Source organism: Halichoerus grypus, chromosome 13 (genome assembly GCF_964656455.1).
Source record: "Halichoerus grypus chromosome 13, mHalGry1.hap1.1, whole genome shotgun sequence".
In the NCBI taxonomy this organism is placed as follows: domain Eukaryota; kingdom Metazoa; phylum Chordata; class Mammalia; order Carnivora; family Phocidae; genus Halichoerus; species Halichoerus grypus.
In genome coordinates, this window is record NC_135724.1 from 15,330,939 (window position 1) to 15,338,671 (window position 7,733).

The 7,733-nt window shown below is 39.8% G+C and overlaps 1 long non-coding RNA gene and 1 pseudogene across 1 annotated transcript in view; one reads left to right on the forward strand and one right to left on the reverse strand.

The window, feature by feature from the left end:
- LOC118530346 (uncharacterized) overlaps positions 1–4,122 on the forward strand; it is a 244,288-nt gene extending 240,166 nt beyond the window's left edge. Inside the window, exons 3-4 of the long non-coding RNA XR_013443142.1 lie at positions 489–579; positions 3,685–4,122. This is a non-coding gene — a long non-coding RNA (uncharacterized LOC118530346). The remainder of the gene's footprint in view (positions 1–488; positions 580–3,684) is intronic.
- A 2,340-nt stretch (positions 4,123–6,462) lies between these two features.
- LOC118530344 (myosin regulatory light chain 12B pseudogene) lies at positions 6,463–7,187 on the reverse strand (annotated as a pseudogene).
- Between the last annotated feature and the right edge of the window lie 546 nt (positions 7,188–7,733).

Below are 7,733 nucleotides of genomic sequence, written 5' to 3' on the forward strand. Positions count from 1 at the left end.
TGGATGGACCACTTTCTTACTCGTAAGCTGCAGCAGTGCCATCCCTGTCTCCTAGCATCTCCCAGAACAGTACTGTCTTGAAATGCACTTGACTCTTGAACAACACAGGTGTGGACTGCGTGGGTCCACTTATACATGGATTTTTTTTTAATAAATAGAGTACAGTACTCTAAATGTATTTTCTCTTCTCTATGATTTTCTTGATATCATTTTCTTCTCTCTAGCTTACTTTATTGTAAGAATACAGTATATAATACATTTAACATATAAAATATGTGTGTTAATTAACTGTTCATGTTATCAGTAGGGCTTCTGGTCAACAGTCAGCTATTAGTAGTTCAGTTTTGGGGAAGTCAAAAGTTATACTTGGATTTTCAAATGCATGCGGGTCTGGGGCCTCTAACCCCCACACTGTTCAGAGGTCAACCGTTATGTTATTTCTTGTCTTTTCATCCCATATTGAACGGACCAATCTACCTGACTGATAGGCTTCAGGCAAATTCATGAGCAGTATTCCTGAGAACTGCTGTAGGAAGGGCTCCTCTGGCCCTGAGGGACCTTGGATGGCCTGAATCTCAGGTGGGTATAAATTTGAATGCTCCCCCTCAGCACCTCTTCACCGTGATAGTGGCAGTTGGAGTGGAAAGCCTTCGGAAGCGGCCTTCTTGCTGGGAGATTCTTTACTTCTGCATGGGAGTAGGGGCCCTTTCTGCTTTTAGGGGTCGTGAGGAAAGCCTGGGGGTTGTTAAAACTTGAGCAGCTGCCTCTGGGCTTTTGATTTTTAAATTTTAATATCTGTGCCCCTTTTGGCTGAAATTATACTTTCCATATGAATTGTATGCCCCCCCACACTTTTTAATCATTTTGCTACCAGGATCCATAATATTTGCTTTTTATTATGTAATACATGGTTATTTCATTGACTTCCACTAACCATAAACTGTATGGTTTTCTCCACCATTGTTTCAGGCTCTTCTGTAAAGTCCTATGCATCACACTAACTAAATGCCTTCGCTATTTAGTTCAACCTTTTTAATTTTAGACACAAGGAATATAAGATGTAAGTAAATATAGACATAAGTACTCACATTAAATGGGTCCAAAGGCAACCCCAAGCAGTGAAACTCCCAGGCTTACCTCTCCATTCCCACTCTGCTGCTGAACAGAGGGGGCTACCCATTCTCTGCCAGACTTCCTCAGAATTTAGGAATAAATGAAGAGTCTCAAGTTTTAACAAGATAGAAAGCTCCAAATGACTATCAACTAATATGAAGTATGAATAGACTTGCCACAAAATTTAAAGGATACTTCTATCACTCTGTGAGTGTGTGTGTGTGTGTGTGTGTGTGGTCTTGACCCAGGTTTGAGAGCCGCTGATAGGTCAGTTAGTCCTTCTCAACCATTAGATTCTGTCCACACCCGAAACGACCTCTCCTATGACCCCAAGGGCCAGGTACCAGGCAACCAGGGACAGCCCCGAGCCCCCTGACATTATTCAAATTAGCCAATCCCAAGCATGTTTGCCCGGCCTCCCCTTTCTTTTCCACAGAAACTATAATCAAAGTGCTTGTTCACAGCTCACTTCCCTCCCTCTGCCTGCTGACCCACCCAGTGCTTGGTGCTTCCCCTGAGTGGCCCTGTCCTGGGGTTCTGTGTTCTCCCCAGGATGCTGGGAGTAAACAAACTGTAAAACTCTTTCCGGTCTCACCATTCACCACCACCACGAAGTAGCTAAAACAGCTTCAACTTAACATGTTGGATTTCTCAAGGCGCCTGGGTGGCTCAGTGGGTGAAGCGTCTGCCTTTGGCTCAGGTCATGATCCCAGGGTCCTAGGATCAAGCCCTGCATCGCTCCCTGCTCAGCAGGGAGTCTGTTTCTCCCTCTCCTCCCTACTCCTCCACTCCTGCTCTCTGTTGCTATCTCTGTCTCTCTCTCTCAAATAAATAAATTTTTAAAAACCATGTATGTGTGCAGAGGTGGTGTGGATGTGAGCGTGCATGGAGGAGAAAAGCTGCTACTCTCAGTAAGCCAAACGCTCAGGTTAAACAACTGACGAGTGTTACTGTGGGCGTTGTTTTTTTGTTTTTTGGGGTTTTTTTCTGTCATATTGCTACTTCTATTGTGGAAGACAAAAGCATTTCCATTTCAACAGTTTGTCAGCTTTATTAATGTTGGGCAAAATCAATATGTTATGAAAATGAAACAGATATCTATAGTTTTGGGGCAAAATTATAAAATTAAACATATAGGTAACCTATTTATATACTGCTATAAAGTATTTTTTGAAGAGAGATATGCAAAGAAGCTATTACCTACATGAAATGTATATTTAAAGATTTTTTTTTCATCCTGGGAGCCAGGAATATAAAAAAAAGAGTGGATATATTTAACCATAACATGCTGTGATTCATCGAACAGCACAAACTTTCATTTCATGGAGTTTATCTGTTGACGTTGATTTAAACTATCATTTGTTTTATCATGTGGGAACATAAGTTATGTGGTCAAAAATACAAGGATTTTGAACTAATGTTGATTCAAGTTGTGTTGTCTTATCGTATTGTCTTTTCAAAGGGCTGCCAGTTGAAAAGGGAAGCATTATGTTTACAAATCTGTTTTGAAATGTTTGCCAAAATTTTGGTAGTATCTTTAATAAAGATGTTTGTCTCCAGCATCCAATAAATAAATAAATAAATAAATAAATAAATAAATAAATAAAAACTTAAAAAAATTTAAAAACCATGTTGGATTTCTCAGTGATGTTTCATTTGAGAATGGTAAACGGAATGCCAACACGTGTGAGAACAAAACACAGGTTTGCTTAACTCGGAACAAATAAGGGATGTCGGTTTTACAAGTACTTTTACAAGACTATTTGACAGCCTGCGGACTAATAATGCCACCTGGTGGACAAATGAGATAAGTGCAAAGAAGGTTTCTAAGTAGGCGTGTGTGTGTGTGTGTGTGTGTGAATTAGGGAAATAGTAAAGGGATTTTATTTTTTTTATTTAAAGATTTTATTTATTTGTTTGACAGAGAGAGACACAGCAAGAGAGGGAACACAAGCAGGGGGAGTGGGAGAGGGAGAAGCAGGCTTCCCGCTGAGCGGGGAGCCCGATGCGGGGCTCGATCCCAGGACCCTGGGACCAGGACCTGAGCCGAAGGCAGACGCTTAACGACTGAGCCACCCAGGCGCCCTAGTAAAGGGATTTTAGTAAATGTTCTTGTGTGAAGTCACAGTAAAGCATATTCAATTGAAGCTATAAAAAGTCCAGTTCCTGTGAGCTGTGATTTGCAGCTTCTTCCCACATACATTTAACAAGGTTTACTAGTAATTAATACCAGATCCCTCATCTGTCATTTATGCAGAGGCAACTTAAGCAAATTGCTTAATTTCTCTGAGTCTCAGATAATTTACAGCCATAATATCAGTTAATTCTCACAAGAGAACACTGCATGGAGGATATTAATATTCTCATTTTTTTTAATGAGAAATCAAATTCTGTGGCTTGAAACAAATTAGGCCTTCTACAGCAGGTAATCCTCCCAGCTGATCAACCCTTTGAATATTATTTCATTTATTAGAACTTTGATTAAATGGCACACAAAACCCCACAGCTTTCTGTTTCTTTAGACGTTTTTATAAATAGAAAATGATTTCTGTTTCATTTGATTTGATGTAGATAAAACTTGTGCAAAGACATCAAGCACAGATGTGACCTCCATTGGACAGAGATTAGAATATGAAGCGGGTATGGTGCTCTCTAGAGAGAAGATGGCATCCTGTTAAAAAGAAAAAGAAGGGAGATTGGGAAATTGCTATTTGCTCTGGCTTGCCTGAACTGTTGAGACCCTTGGAGGAACTGGAACCTGCACTGTGGACTCTCCCCTCTTCATCCCTCGGAGTGTGGATCTCACTGTGTGAAGAGCAAATGCTCTGCCCAGCCGCATTGCCATGCACCATCCTCCCAACCCCACATGAAGACTCAGCGATGGGCGAGGGCTCTGACCCCCGCTCTGCCTTAGCATTTTTCTTTATTTTTTTTAAATCAGGTTTTTTGAAGTATAATTCCACACAAAGCAAACTTACTTTTTTATGTATATATTTCTATCAGTTGTGTTTTTTTGTTAAAGATTTTATTTATTTGAGAAAGAGAGAGAGAATGAGTGGGGAGAGGCAGAGGGGGAGGGAGAGGGAGAGAGAATCTTAAGCAGACTCTGGGCTGAGCGGGGCTCGATCTCCCCACCCTGAGATCATGACCTGAGCCTAAACCAAGAGTCCTCACGCTGAACCAACTGAGCCACCCAGGCGCCCCTATTTCTATCAGTTTTAACAAATATATGCAACCACATAGCCACCATCACAATTGAGAAGTGGGGTATTTCCATGACCTCAGAGTTTCCTTGTCCCGCTGATAGTTAGTCCCCTCTGCACAACCCCCAACCATGGCAACTCCGGCTATACATTTTGTTCTTATCATTTCATCTTTTCTAAAATGTCATACAAATAGAATCAAACAGCATGTAGCCTTTTATGTCTGGCTTCTTTCACTTACAGTAATGCTTAAGAGGCTCATTCAGATTGCCACGTGTGTCAGGGGTTTTTATGTTTATTGTTGAATAGTATTCCATTGTATGGGTGCATCACCATTTATTTATCCAGTCATCACTTGGTGAGTTGCTCATTGGGACTATTAGGAATAAAGCTGCTATAAACATTTGTAAAGATGCTTTCTGTGGACATACATTTTTATTTGATTTGGGTAGAAATCTAGAGGTGGAATTGCTTTGTCATATTTAATGTATAAAAATATAAAATTCTGGGGCGCCAGGGTGGCTCAGTCAGTTAAGCGTCTGACTTGGGCTAGGGTCATGGTCTCAGAGTCCTGGGATGGAGCCCTGCATCAGGGCCCCCCGCTCAGCAGAGAGTCTGCTTCTCTCTCCCCCTCTGCCTCTCCCTTGCTCATGTTCTTTCTCTCTCTCTCGCTCAAATAAATGAATAAAATCTTTAAAATATGTATATAAATCTGCCAAGCTGCTTGTCAGAGTGATCATTCAACTTTGCATGCTCACTAGCAATTTTGAGAGTTCCTGTTCCTTGACATTTTCATCTGCACTTGGCATTATTGTCAATTTCTGTGTGTGTGTTTTTCTAATTTGTAGTGATTTTCTGCTATGGTTTGATTTGCATTTTCCTAATGATTAAAGATGGTGATAAGCTCTTCATGTGTATTTTTGCCTCTATCTTGTCATGGAGGGTTCCTCTGATGTCAATTAGATCAAATTGGTTATATTTTTTCTAGGTTTTCTTTACCCTTATTGATCATCTGTCTACTTGTGGTATAAATCACTGAGAGAAAACTAAAAGTCTTAAACTCTAATTGTATATGGGTTTAATTCTTCTTTAAATTTTATCATTTTCTATTGTATTTTGAAGCTCCAAATATTAGGTGAAGCTCCAAATATACATAGAGGAAGGTGATGTTTTCTTGGTGAATTGACATCTTTTATCATTTCTTTACTCCTTCCCCCTCACTTAAAAACTTTCAACCTATACCTTTATACTTAATGGGCACACATCTTCAAGTCAGTATCACAGCTCTGTCTTTTAGCTGAGGCATTGAGAATGCTGACATTTAACGTAATTATTTATGTGGTTGGCTTTAAAACTGCCATCTTGCTAGTCATTTTTCTATTTTCTCCTGCTGCTTTCTTTTGTTTTAAAAATTCCACACTGAATATGTAGATCAAATTGGAGAGAACTGACATCTTAACAATATTGAATCTTTCTATCCATGAAAATGGAATACCTCTCCACTTATTTAGATCTTTGGTTTCTTTCATCAGTTATGTAGTTTTCCTCATTTACATCTTATATATTTTGTTAAATTCATGCCTACGTATTTCTCTTTTTTGGTGGTAATATAAATAGTACTGTGTTTTTATTTCGAAATCCCAAAAATTCTTTGCTGGTATATAGGAAAGCAGTTGACTTTAGTATCATAAGATTGTGTCCTGCAATCTTACTATAATCACTAATTAGTTGCATAACTTTTTTTTTCATCTTTATTTCAAAATAGTGTTTTTATTATATAAAGGTGTAAAAATCCAGCAAAACCAGAAATACTGGATATATTTTCCTGGGCTTTCACATTTGTTGATTTTTATTCACAATCTCTTTTTCAGCACAATTTACAACGTCAACCCCATTTGCAGTTTGATTATACAAGTGCTAAGTGGCAGAAAGGTCTAGAATAAATACATCAAAAAAGAGGCCGGGGCACCTGGGTGGCTCAGTCGTTAAGCGTCTGCCTTCAGCTCAGGTCATGATCCCAGGGTCCTGGGATCAAGCCCCACATCGGGCTCCCTGCTCGGCCGGAAGCCTGCCTCTCCCTCTCCCACTCCCCCTGCTTGTGTTCCCTCTCTCACTGTTTCTCTCTGTGAAATAAATAAATAAAATCTTTAAAAAAAAAAAAAAGAGGCCAAGCCGTGAAACTAAGTTGCATGCAACAGGTCTATGAAGGTGGGGTAAAGTGTCTGGGAAATAAAACAGAGTAAGACAAAGCAACTGGAAGGTTTTAGCTAAAGTTCTTTCAATCATCTCTGTCTTTTGCTCCATGTTTAAGGATGTGCGTGAACTCAATATAATTGAAATTTCCCTTTTTGTCAATAGGCGCTTCTCTGTACAGCTCATCCACTTCCTCATCTGTAAACCGATCTCCCATGGTTGTCAGCAGCTCTCTCAGATAATCTTCCTGGATGGTGCCAGTTGCTTCTTCATCAAAGCAAGCAAAAGTGTTTCTGATGACATCTTCTGGATCTGTGCCATTTAACTTCTCACCAAACATTGTGAGGAACATAGTGAAATTTATGGGCCCTGGAGCCTCATTCATCATGGCCTCAAGGTATGCATTGGTTGGATTCTTCCCTAGAGAAGCAAGCATATCATGCAAATCCTCCTTGTCAATGAAACCATCTCTGTTCTGATCAATCATGTTGAAGGCCTCTTTGAACTCCTGACTGAGGCTGGTCAAACATGGTGAATACATTGGATGTTGCATGCTGGGGGTGCTTCTTGGTGGTCTTGGTCTTTGCCTTTTTGCTCAACATGGTGGCTATTTAATTCGCCACCAGACACCAGAATCCGGGCTGCCCTGCACGAGACGATGAGCGATGGCGACGATGGCTGGGCTGTCTAGTTGCGTGACTTTTTTTTGTCAATTCTTCAAAATTTTCTACATAGATAGTCATGTCATCTGCAAACAAAGACAGTTGTATTTCTTCCTTCCCAATCATTATACATTTTATTTCCTTTTCTATCTTATTGCACTAGCTAGGATTTGTAGTTTGCTAGTGAATAGGAGTGATGAGGGGAGGCATCTTGGCCTTGTTCCCCATCTTAGGAAGAAAGCATCTTGTTTCTCACAACTAAGTATATAATGCTGTCTATTTTTAAGTAAATTTTATTTTTTTAAGCAGTTTTAGGTTCACATAGAAAAACTGAGTAGAAAGTATAGAGAGTTCCCATATATCTGGTGCTTCCACATATGCACATCCTCCCCCACTATCAACATCCCCCACCAGAATGGTACATTTGTTACAATCAATGAACCTGCATTGATATACCAATATCACCCAAAGTCTATAGTTTACATCATGGTTCACTCTTGATGTACATTCTATGACTTTGCACAAATATATAATGGCATGTATCCATCATTATGGTATCATA